Here is a 10952-nt window from a genome sequence, read left to right on the forward strand (position 1 = left end):
GGGGGCACCTCGCCCCGGCCTGCCCTCAGCTCTGGCAGCAGACGACACCTCCAGGGTTTGGTCCCTGCGAGGCTCCAGCTCAGGGCAGATGCTGGTCACAGGCCGCTGGGATCCAGGGGAGCTCCAAGGGTCTCCCTGGGGGGCGCAGTTTAGAGGGTCCAAGATCATTGACTTTTGTCAGGTCCCTTCTGGTGCCGCCCAGCAGCTGCACAAGAACTTGATGAATGTGCAGCTCTGTTCTTGTTCCCATCTGGCCCCACCCCAGCCCAGGTGTGCCAGGCCCTGAGGAGATGAGGGGCCGTTAGAGCCGATCCCCAGCAGGCGGGAGGGCAGGAGCCAGGCTCGGTGACATTCTCAGTCCTTATCTCCACAGATGGGGCACAGCTGGGGGAGGTGGGGGGGATCACACCCAGCACCAAGCACCTGACCAGGAGGGGCAGGGAGGGGTGAGAATTGCACCCCCACACCCAGTTATCCCAGTTGTTGAGACAGGAGACAGCAACAGTCACAAATGAGCTGCCGGAGCGTCACAGGAGCTCATGCCACTGGCACCAAGTCCAAGTGCGCTCTCTGCCAGCCCCGTGCCCTGTCCCTGCGCCAGCCCCCCGCTGCAGAGGATTCCCTCGGACCAGCGGGATCGAGCAGCTCCCCACCCCTGCCCCTTCCCTGCTCCCAATGAACACCGCCCCAGCACACCCGCTCCTCTGAGCTCCTCACCCAGCGCAGAGCCCAGCCAGTGCCCCAGGAACAGCACTGCGATGGTTCCAGCAGCGTCACCGCCGTCCCTCTGCAGGACGGGCCGTGGCCTTGGGTGAGCCGCGGCTGATGGCACCGAGGGACTCCTGGTGTGGGGCTCTGCCTGGCTTTTGGAAGGACAGAGGGCAAGAGGCTGATCCAGGGTAATTCAGGTGGTGTAACAGAAGGAAAATAGCCCCCTTCGAACCACATTAACACTTCATATTTAAAGTCACGTGGGTTGTTTGGTTTTTAATTATCCTACTCAGGCCTGAACGCTCAGGCCAGCAAAACCCCTCTGCACCCCACAGCTTGTTCCCCTCAGACAGCACCAGAGCACCTTTCACAGCAATAACTGATTGCCGCGGTTCTCCAGAAGCACTTTTGCTCTGAGGCTCACGACATCACCCTAGACAGTCACTGTAGCTGATAACAAAGGGGTCCCACCGCCCCGCGGACCCGGGGGGGCGGGCAGGGCCGGGCAGCAATCCCCGCTCCAACCATCCGCTGCCCTCCCCGCTCTCTCCTGCAGCGGGGCAAGAAAACCCAACCCCAGCACCGGGAAAGCGCTGCCCGGAGCGGGAGCAGCAGTTCAGTTCCCCCCGGCCCCGAACTCACAGACACGCCCGCAACGAGCTTCATACTTCTACCCGCCCCCCCATGGCACCTCCACTTGCGGCCGGCACCGAGGGCACGGACGGGGCGTGCGGCGGCACCGGCACCGGCTGCCCGAGCGACGGCGGGGCGGGAGGGCCGTGCCAGGGGCGGGGAACAAGCTTCCCCGAGCGTGCTGAGCCTGGCTCCGAGAGCCTCGGCCGGCGCCTCGACGGCCCCAGCCGTCCCAGCGGGCTGCCCCCGACCTCCCCGTGCAGGACGGGCTGCGGCACCAGGGACCGATCCCGGGACAGGCAGCGCCGTCGGCCTTCGATCCCGGGGCGGGCAGCGCCGTCGGGGTCCGGTCCCGGGAACGCCAGGGAGGCACCGGGTTCTGTCCCGGGGCAGGCAGCGCCGTCGAGGGCCGGTCCCGGCAGCGCGGCACTGGAACCGGTGCCGGGGCGGGAAGTGCGGCACCGGTGTCCAGTCCCGGGGCGGGCAGCGCCGTCGGGGTCCGGTCCCTGGGCGAGCTGGGAAGCACCGGGGACCGCTGCCGGGGCTGGTAGCGCGGCACCGGGTTTCGGTCCCGGGAGGGGCAGCGAGGAACCGGGGGCGGTCCCGGCACAGGCAGCGCCGTCGGGCTTCGATCCTGGGGCGGGCAGCGCCGTCGAGGTCCGGTCCCGGCAGCGCGGCACCGGGGTCCGGTCCCGGGGCGGGCAGAGAGGCACCGGTGGCGGTGCCGGTGCCAGCAGCGAGGCACTGGGGGCGGTCCTAGGGCGGGCTGGGAGGCACCGGGGGCCGGTGCCGGGACGGGCAGCGGCGTCGGGTTCCGGTCCCGGAGCGGGCAGCGAGGCACCAGGGTTCGGTCCCGAGGCGGGCAACAAGGCACCGGAGGCTTGTCCCGGGGCGGGCAGGGCCGTCGGGGTCCGGTCTCGGGGCGGGCTGGGAGGCACCGGGGACCGGTGCCGGGGCGGGTAGCGCGGCACCGGCGTCCAGAACTGGGGCGGGCAGAGAGGCACCGGGGGCGGTCCCGGGGCGGGCAACAAGGCAGCTGGGGTCGGTCACAGGGTGGGCTGGGAGGCACCGGTGTCCGGTCCTGGGGCGGGCAGCGCCGTCGGGGTCCGGTGCCGGGGCGGGCAGCGAGGCACCGGGGGCGGTTCCTGGGCAGGCAGCGCCGTCGAGGTCCGGTCCCGGCAGTGCGGCACCGGGGGCCGGTCGCGGGGCGGGCTGGGAGGCATCGGGGGCGGTCCCGAGACGGGCAGAGAGGCACCGGGGGCCGGTCCCGGGGCGGGCAGCGAGGTACCGGCGGCAGGTCCCGGGGCGCGCAGAGAGGCACCGGGCGCGGTCCCGGGGCGGGCTGGGAGGCACCAGGGGCCGGTGCCGGGGCGGGGAGCGCGGCACCGGGGTCCAGAACCGGGGCGGGCAGAGAGGCACCGGGGGCGGTCCCGGGGCGAGCTGGGAGGCACTGGGGTCCGGTCCCGGGGCGGGCATAGAGATACCGGGGTCCGGTGCCGGGAGGGGCTGCGTCGTCGGGTTCCGGTCCCGGGGCGGGCAGCGAGGCAGCGGGGTTCGGTCCCGAGGCGGGCAACAAGTCACAGGAGGCTTGTCCCGGGGCGGGCAGCGCCGTCGGAGTCCGGTCCCGGGGCGGGCAGGGAGGCACCGGGGGCGGTTCCTGGGCGGGCAGCGCCGTCGAGGTCCGGTCCCGGCAGCGCGGCATCAGGGTCCGGTCCCGGGGCGGGCAGCGCGGCACCGGGGGCCAGTTCCGGGGCGGGGAGCGCGACACCGGGGTCCAGAACCGGGGCGGACAGAGAGGAACCGGGGGCGGTCCCGAGACGGGCAGCACGGCACCGGGGGCCGGTCGCGGGGGGGGCAGCGCGGCACCGGGGGCCAGTTCCGGGGCGGGGAGCGCGACACCGGGGTCCAGAACCGGGGCGGACAGAGAGGAACCGGGGGCGGTCCCGAGACGGGCAGCACGGCACCGGGGGCCGGTCGCGGGGGGGGCTTGGAGGCATCGGGGGCGGTCCCGGGGCGCGCAGCGAGGTACCGGCGGCCGGTTCCGGGGAGCGCAGAGAGGCACCGGGGGCCGGTCCCGGGGCGGCCTGGGAGGCACCGGGAGCGGTGCCGGGGCGGGTAGCACGGCACCGGGGTCCAGAACCGGGGCGGGCAGAGAGGCACCCGATGCGGGCAACAAGGCAGTGGGGTCGGTCACACGGCGGGCTGGGAGGCACTGGGGGCCACTCACAGGGCGGGCAGCGCGGTACCGGTGTCCGTTCCCGGGGCGTGATGGGAGTCACCGGGGTTCGGTCCCGGGGCGCTCAGCGCCTTACTGGGGGCGGTCCCGAGACGGGCAACGCGGCTTCGGAGGCCGGACCCGGGGCGGGCAGCGTGGCACCGGGGTCCTGTCCAGGGGCGGGCAGCGTGGCACCGGGGTTAGATACCGGGGCGGGCAGCGCGGCACCGGGGGCCGGGCGCCCCCCCCCCCGCCCCGCTCCCCCCTTCAGCAGGTCCTTGCCCACCATCTCGGGCCGCAGCTGCTGCAGACGCACTGGCCGGGCCGCAGCCGGAGCCCGAGGCCACGGACCGCGGCGAGCAGGAGGGCGACCGGGCGGCGGAGGAAGAGCAGGAGTCCTCGTCGGGGTGGGCTGCGGGGGGAGCCGGGCGCGGGCAGGTCCTTGTCCTCCAGCCGCAGAGCAGCAGCGGGTCGCGCTGCCACCCCACGGCCCGGCCCTACCGCATCCCCCGGGCGGCCCCGGGACCCCGCGCCGGGTCTCTGCTCCCAGCGCCGGCAGCGAAAGTTTCTGTTTCCCAGCGGGTGGCCCGGCGGCGCGGGGACCTGCCTCGGCGGCCTCAACCCCGCGCAAAACCCGCCTGCGCGCCGCGGGAGCGTTATCTCCGGGGAAGGAGGAGGGGGAAAACACAGACGACAACAGCAACAATGGCAGCGACAAAAAAACGGCGAGACCCCCCCCCCTTCGCCTTCCCCGCTTGCCACAGCCTCCCCCCGCCGCCCCCGCCTAAACAAAGACCCGACCTACACCGCGGACTGAGCAAACCCGGCGGAGGCGGCGGAGCGCGGGGCCCGCGGGAGCGGTTTGTCCGTCCTGCTGCCGCCCAGAGCCCGAGCGCGCCCCCCCGGAACCGCCACCCCCCGCCCTACAGCGCCCCCGGGGTCCCGCCAGAAAACCTTCCTCATTCAGCTGAAAAAGGAGCATCGGAGCCGCCCGGGGCCCTTCTCCGGGGCCGAAACGGAGCCCGACACCCCCGGGCGGGGCTAATGAACCCCCGCGCCTCGGCCGCGCCGCGGGCAGAGGGTGCTCGGCGCCGGCTGCCCTCAGCTCCCCGCAGAGCCGGGACCATCCCCAGCCGGGGGGGCCGCAGGCTGCTGGCGCCTTCCCCCGCCAGCCCAGCCCTCCCCGCAGAGTTCCCGCACCCCAAACGCTGCTGCTGCTCCCGGCACATCGCGGGGGAATAAAGCAACAGCGGGTCCGTCGCAGGGGCCGTAAATACCCGGGCGCTGCTTCTCTGCGCCTATTTAACTCGCCAGGTGTCTTTAATTAAACTCGCCGTTGTGTTTCCATCTCCCCCCGCCCCCCCTTGTTTCAGCTCCGCCTGACGATAGGTGCGAGACGCGCCGCGGAGCCCCAGGAAAGCAAACGGAGACTGGTCCGTCCGTCCCTAAACACGGTCCGTTTGGGAAAAGGGAATTCTGCTCTCGAGCAGCTGCAGGAAAGGAGAAGCCCCGTGTTCTTCTCCCCCTAAAAGCCCTGATCCTTGTTTCAAATCCTCGGAGCCGATTCTGCAGGACCGTCACTGAGCGAGGGGCGGGGCCGAGCCCCGGGAAACCCGTTTGTCCCGCGCTAAACCCGACCTAAGCCCGGACGGCACCGCGCTGGAGTTTAGTCCTGACGCCACGGCGAGGCAAGCGGGGCTTCGGGGGTTTTTCTGGCCGCGACCAGGCACGGCGCGACCGCCAGCCCAGCCGCGGCCCGGCCCGGCCCGGCGGGCAGAGCGGGGGGGCCGGGGACACCCCCGGACCGTCCGTGACCGGCGGAGCTGCGGCGCCGGAGCGGTCGTCGGTCCCCGGCGGCAGCGCGGAAGACGAGCCCCGGGGGGTGCGGAGCGAAGCGCGGAGGGGGGCGGGGGCCAGACCTCGGTAGGTGGGGGAGGCCGCGCTGCGATGGGCGGCAGCTGCGCGGGGTTTCTGGCTCCTCGGTCCTTTTTCCGCGCTGTCAACGAGTCCGTGCGGGCGTTCGTGCGCGCTTCGCGGAGGCTGCGGGTTCGGTTTCTATCAAATCGCTCCCTTTCCGCACGCCAGCGCCTTTCCGCTCTGAACGACACAGCAGGAGGTGCCGACGAAGTCAGTCCGCGCGTTGTTCTCCGCGGAGATGGCGAGCGCGCAGCAGTAATTCACGGAGCGGCTGTTGGAGGAAAAACAGCGTGCGGGAGGTTTCTCCCCGTTTCTTCTTGTTTTCGGAGCCCAGCGGCGGGCACCGCGGCTGCGCTGGCGGCCAGGGGAAGGCGGCCCCCCCGCCGCCCCCCCGCGTCCTGCGGCGGAGCCTCCGCGGCCGCGGAGCAGCTCTGGGGAAGCGCCCGCGCGGTGCGAGGGTCTCTGCGGCGGAGAGGGAAGGGGGTGGGCGTGGGGGGAAGGGGGGGGGGGGGGTGGGGGGGGGGGTGGGTGGGGGGAGGGGGTGGTGCCACGCTTTGGGGGTGCGGGGCTTGGCTGGGGGCCCCCCGAGGGCTGCGCGGAGCCGAGGGCCGGGGGCGGGGGGACGGGTACCGCCGTGGCCGGGGGTGCTCCGCGAGAGGGGAGAGTTTTTGGGGGAGAGGCGCGTTATTCCCGGAGCGTGCGGGGCGGGCGCGGAACGCGCAGGGGCTCGGCTCCGCGGCTGTGCGCTTCCGTCACCGCCCGCCACAGCCCGGCCTAAACGGTCCCGCTTCGGTTACGCGCCCGCGGTATTTCAGCGAGCGCCCCCAGCACCGTGTTTTGGGGAGGGGAAGGCGGGCGGACACGCCGGCTGTGGGGAATTCCCGATTTCTGCGCCCCCCCCCCCCCCCCCCCGTCCCGCGGCCGCCGTCTCCCGGCGCACCGGAGGGTGTCCCCGGCTCGGACGCCGCTTTACTCCGCGCTGGGCCCTGCGGAACGGCCCCGCGGGGCGGGGGGGGTGTCCCTCGGCGGGGGCAGGCGGGAGGGGGAGGCCGGGCCGGGCAGGGTGGCCCCGGGCTGGTCCTGTCGGGGCCGAGAGCGGAGCGGGGGGGCTCTCGCGGGACACCCCCGATGGGGGGGGCTGCGCCTGGTCCGAGCCCTCTCTCTGACAAGTAACACAGGGATGGGTGGGGGCGCTACTCAGCGGACGTAGGAGAGATCCCTGAAATCCTGGACGGTGAGACACAGCACGAGGAAAATGGGGAGAATTGGGACTGTTGTAGCGAGAGGCTGTTGGTCCGCGGGGCTCTTAATCCAAGACTGCGCCGTGGTGCCAGTGCGTGCGGCTGGATGTTTCTCTCTGGGGGTTGCTGTAGCGAAACTGGTTCTGCCTTAAAACACGGTCCGCCGAGGGATTAAAAACGGCGTAAAACTGGCGTAGGAAAAAGGGGCACTGAGAGTAGGGCCGCGGTACGCGGGGCCGCCCGTCCCGGCTGGTCCCGTCGGGCGGCGCGTCCCCGGCACCGGCGGTTCCTGGGCGCCGGGCGCGGCCCGGGGGTGCCCCCCCGGACCCCCCCTTCCGCGCTGACTGCGCCTCCGCGGACGCCGCGTTGCGCCCCCCAGGGAGACCCTTGGAGCTCCCCTGGATCCCAGCGGCCTGTGACCAGCATCTGCCCTGAGCTGGAGCCTCGCAGGGACCAAACCCTGGAGGTGTCGTCTGCTGCCAGAGCTGAGGGCAGGCCGGGGCGAGGTGCCCCCGCTCGGGGCTCAGGGATGGCCCGCGGGGGAATGCCGAGGCCTCGGGAGGATTGGCTCTGCCCTCGAGAGGAGGGAAATGTTCTCTGAGCTCGCTGCTCTGTCACCCGCTCGGTCTCTGCTCATGGGGGGACGGACCCTCGTTTCCGGGTGTCTGTCCGTTGGTGGATGCGCAGGGATCGATGGGTCAGGGAAGGCACCGGTGAGGGAGGGAGTGTGAATCTGGGCAGTTCAGAGTCTGTGAATCAGTCGCTTTTCTTTCTTTCAGCATCTCGGAATTATTTTGTAATGATAAATTGCTGTTAGTGATTAATAAATCCAGATTTCCTGCTAAACCATCGCCGTGTCAATACTTTCATCTGCGACACCCAGTGCCCCCCAGTATGTCCCAGTGACTCGCCTAGCGCTCCCAAACTTATCCCAGTATGTCCCAGTAACACTCCCAGTGCCCCCAGTATGTCCAGTGGCCCCCAGTATATCCCAGTAACTCTCCTAGCACTCCCCAATTATCCCACTATGCCCCAGTGCCCTGCAATACATCCCAGTGCGCCCCAATATGTCCCAGTGCCCCCTAGTACATAGCAGCGACCCTCCAGAGCCCCCCACTATGTGCCAGTGACTCTCCTAGCGCTCCCCAGTATATCCCAGTATGTCCCACTGCCCTGCAGTAAGTACCAGTAACCATCCCAGTGACCCTCACTGGGTACCAGTGACCTTCCTAGTGCTCCCCAATATATCCCAGTGCCCTCCAGTATGTCCCAATGACCCCCTTAGTGCTCCCTAATATATCCCAGTATGTCCCAGTGAAGTGCTAAGGCTTGGACAACCAGCCCAAGCCAGAGTTGACCTATAGATGAATCCTGTACATTTTATAACTGATAACCATTGTGCTAACAGGTATTATACTAAGTTACAGCAAACCAACTGTTCTGATGTAAAAGGTGGGAATACTGAAGCCTGAGCAACAGGCCCTGAACTGAAACTGCTAACTCTGTGTGTAGTCATTAGTGAAATATGCATAGAAGATGTAGCTTAAACATCATAAAACATGTCTATGTTGAATGTATCCTTCCTTGTGTGAGTGAGCAAGGTAACAGGGTCACAGAGACAGTTGTCTGGCCTTGTGACCTGGTGTGTGACCTTGCTCATAAATCAACTCGACAAGCAGGGAAACTCCCTGAGCTTCTCCCTTGAGCCCTGGCCAGGCTCTGGGGGAACCTAATGTGAAATTTAAACCAGGTATTTCCGCTTAAAACAAAGGTGCCAGCTATTCTGCCTTGCTGATTTTTGGGTATGTAAGGCCAGACCCGCTCACAGCTTTGGGTCCCTCACCTACGGGTGGACGCCCCGCGTAGGATTTCCCACTCGCCGGGACAGGCTCAACAAATCCTCGCTGCACCCGGGGCTGCCCAGCACCTGCGGGTCTGGGTGGTGGGAACGGGTGTGAGTGGGGATGGATCTTCCTTAATCACTGTTCTCTCTCTCAGGTAGCAATGATGTGATGCATTACCCTGTATTTTCCTATTTGTTTGAGTGCACTGTTCTGTCTTTTCTTACTGTATATTTTCTGTATTATTCTGTTACATTATTTAGTTATTTCTAGTAAAATACACCCGCTCTTTTCACTCTGGTGTCTGAGTTTAATTGATATCCCCAATTACCAAAACACCCAGTGCCCTACAATACGTCCCAGTAAAACTCATAATGTCCCCAGTATGTCCCAGTGACCCTCCTAGCACTCCCCAATATATCCTAGTATGTCTCAGTGCCCTGCAGTATATCCCAGTAAGCCTCCCAGTGCCCCCAGTATGTCCCCATGCCTCCCAGTATATGCCAATAACTCTTCTAGCACTCCCCAATATATTCAAGCATGTCCCAGAGCCCTGCAGTACATCCCAGTAACCACCCCAGTGCACCCCAGTATCTCCCAGTGCTCCCCAGTACATCCCAGCAACCCTCCCAATGCCCCCACTATGTGCCAGTGACTCTCCTAGCGCTCCCCAATATATCCCAGTATGGCCCAGTGCCCTGCAGTATGTCTGCGCTTGCAGGTGGGGGGGTGCGAATGCTGAGTACAGCCATGAGCGATTCCTCCAGTAGAGCTGTTGTGAGTTTTTAAGTCCGTCCTCATTGATGCTTGAGAATCGAGGTAAGGACAGGGAGGGACGACTCACCCATGATGGTCACAGGCAAAAGACTCATTAAGGGAAGAAGAAGAACATCAATTTAAGTTAAACACCACCACCAGTTAATTTTCCAATCAGAGTAGGACAGTAAGAAATACAACCATATCTTAAAAACACCTTCCCCCCACCCCTCCATTCTTCCCGGGCTCAGCTTTGCTCCCGATTTCTCTCCCTCTTCCCCGCCAGTGGCGCAGGGGGGCAGGGGATGAGGACTGAGGTCAGTTTGTCACCTGCTGTCCCTGCTGCTCCCTCCTCAGGGGAGGACTCCTCGCACTCTTCCCCTGCTCCAGTGTGGGCTCCCTCCCGCGGCAGACAGTCCTCCATGAACCTTCTCCAGCAGGAGCCCTGCCCAGGGGCTGCAGCTCCTCCCGAGCTGACCCAGCCTGCGTCCCTCCGGTGTGTCACAGCCCCCCGGGGTGAGCTGCCCTCAGAGTCACGGCGTTCTCTGGGCATAGCCCCTGCTCCGGCCTGGGGTCCTTTCTGGGCTGCAGGTGGCATCTGCTCCCCCGGTGACCTCCACAGGCGCAGGGCACAGCCTGCCCTCTCCCCATGGGGTGCAGGGGGGTCTCTGCTCCAGTGTGCCTTGCCCCCCTCCTCCTCCTTTCTGCCACTGACCTCGGTGTTTGCAGAGGTGTCTCACAGCTCCTCCTCACCACTCCCACTCTTCCTCCCAGGTTTCTCTTCTTAAGTGCATTATCACAGAGGTGCAGCCACCATCACTAATTGGCTCGGCCTTGGCCAGAGGTGGGTCCAACTTGGAGCCAGGGGAGCCTCGAAGCTTCTCACGGGGGGCCACAACTGTAGCCCCCTCCCCTGCTACCAACCCCCTGTCACACACACACAAACCCAACACACATGACCACAGCCAGCCGTGTCCCTTTTCTCCTCTACAGCTGGCAAGGACTGAAGGTTACTAGTGAAAGCACAGATGCCCTGAGTACCAGCACAGCTCTTCCGTCCATCTGATAACCCTGCCCTGTACCCTCAGCCCTCCGGCTCGCTCCTACACACCAGCTGGTCTAGTTCCTGTGCACACACACGCACTGACACATTTACCCAACAGACGCTCCACACCCACACATTCCCCACATGCCAGCGTGAGCCTGTGCCCGATACCCTGCCTGGACCCAGGACCTCCTCCTCACCAGTCGCCCCCACTTGAAATTTGTTAAGACGTGACATCCCCAGCACTTCTCCCTGCTGTCTGTGGGAGATGTAATCACTTTGGCTCCCCAGAGGCAGCACCAGGCCCACAGGCTGTGACCTGCAGTCCTGCTTCGTGTGCTGCTGCCACAACTTGCTCACTTTACTCATCCCAGTTCCTCCAGTAGCTGCACCCGGGGCACACCTACTGGTCCTGGTCCCAGCGGCTGGAGCTGAGACCCTCACTGTCACCTGTGCCCTTTGCTGGCACCCAGACCCTAACCCACTCCCATCACTGGCATGATAGACGGGATCTGATCCAGAACCGTCCCAACTTGGTCAACTTCCCAAATGCTGTGTGCGTGTGTTGGATCTTAGGCGAGGTGGGATCCACC

This window comes from Strix uralensis, chromosome 9 (assembly GCF_047716275.1).
Source record: "Strix uralensis isolate ZFMK-TIS-50842 chromosome 9, bStrUra1, whole genome shotgun sequence".
Classification (NCBI taxonomy): domain Eukaryota; kingdom Metazoa; phylum Chordata; class Aves; order Strigiformes; family Strigidae; genus Strix; species Strix uralensis.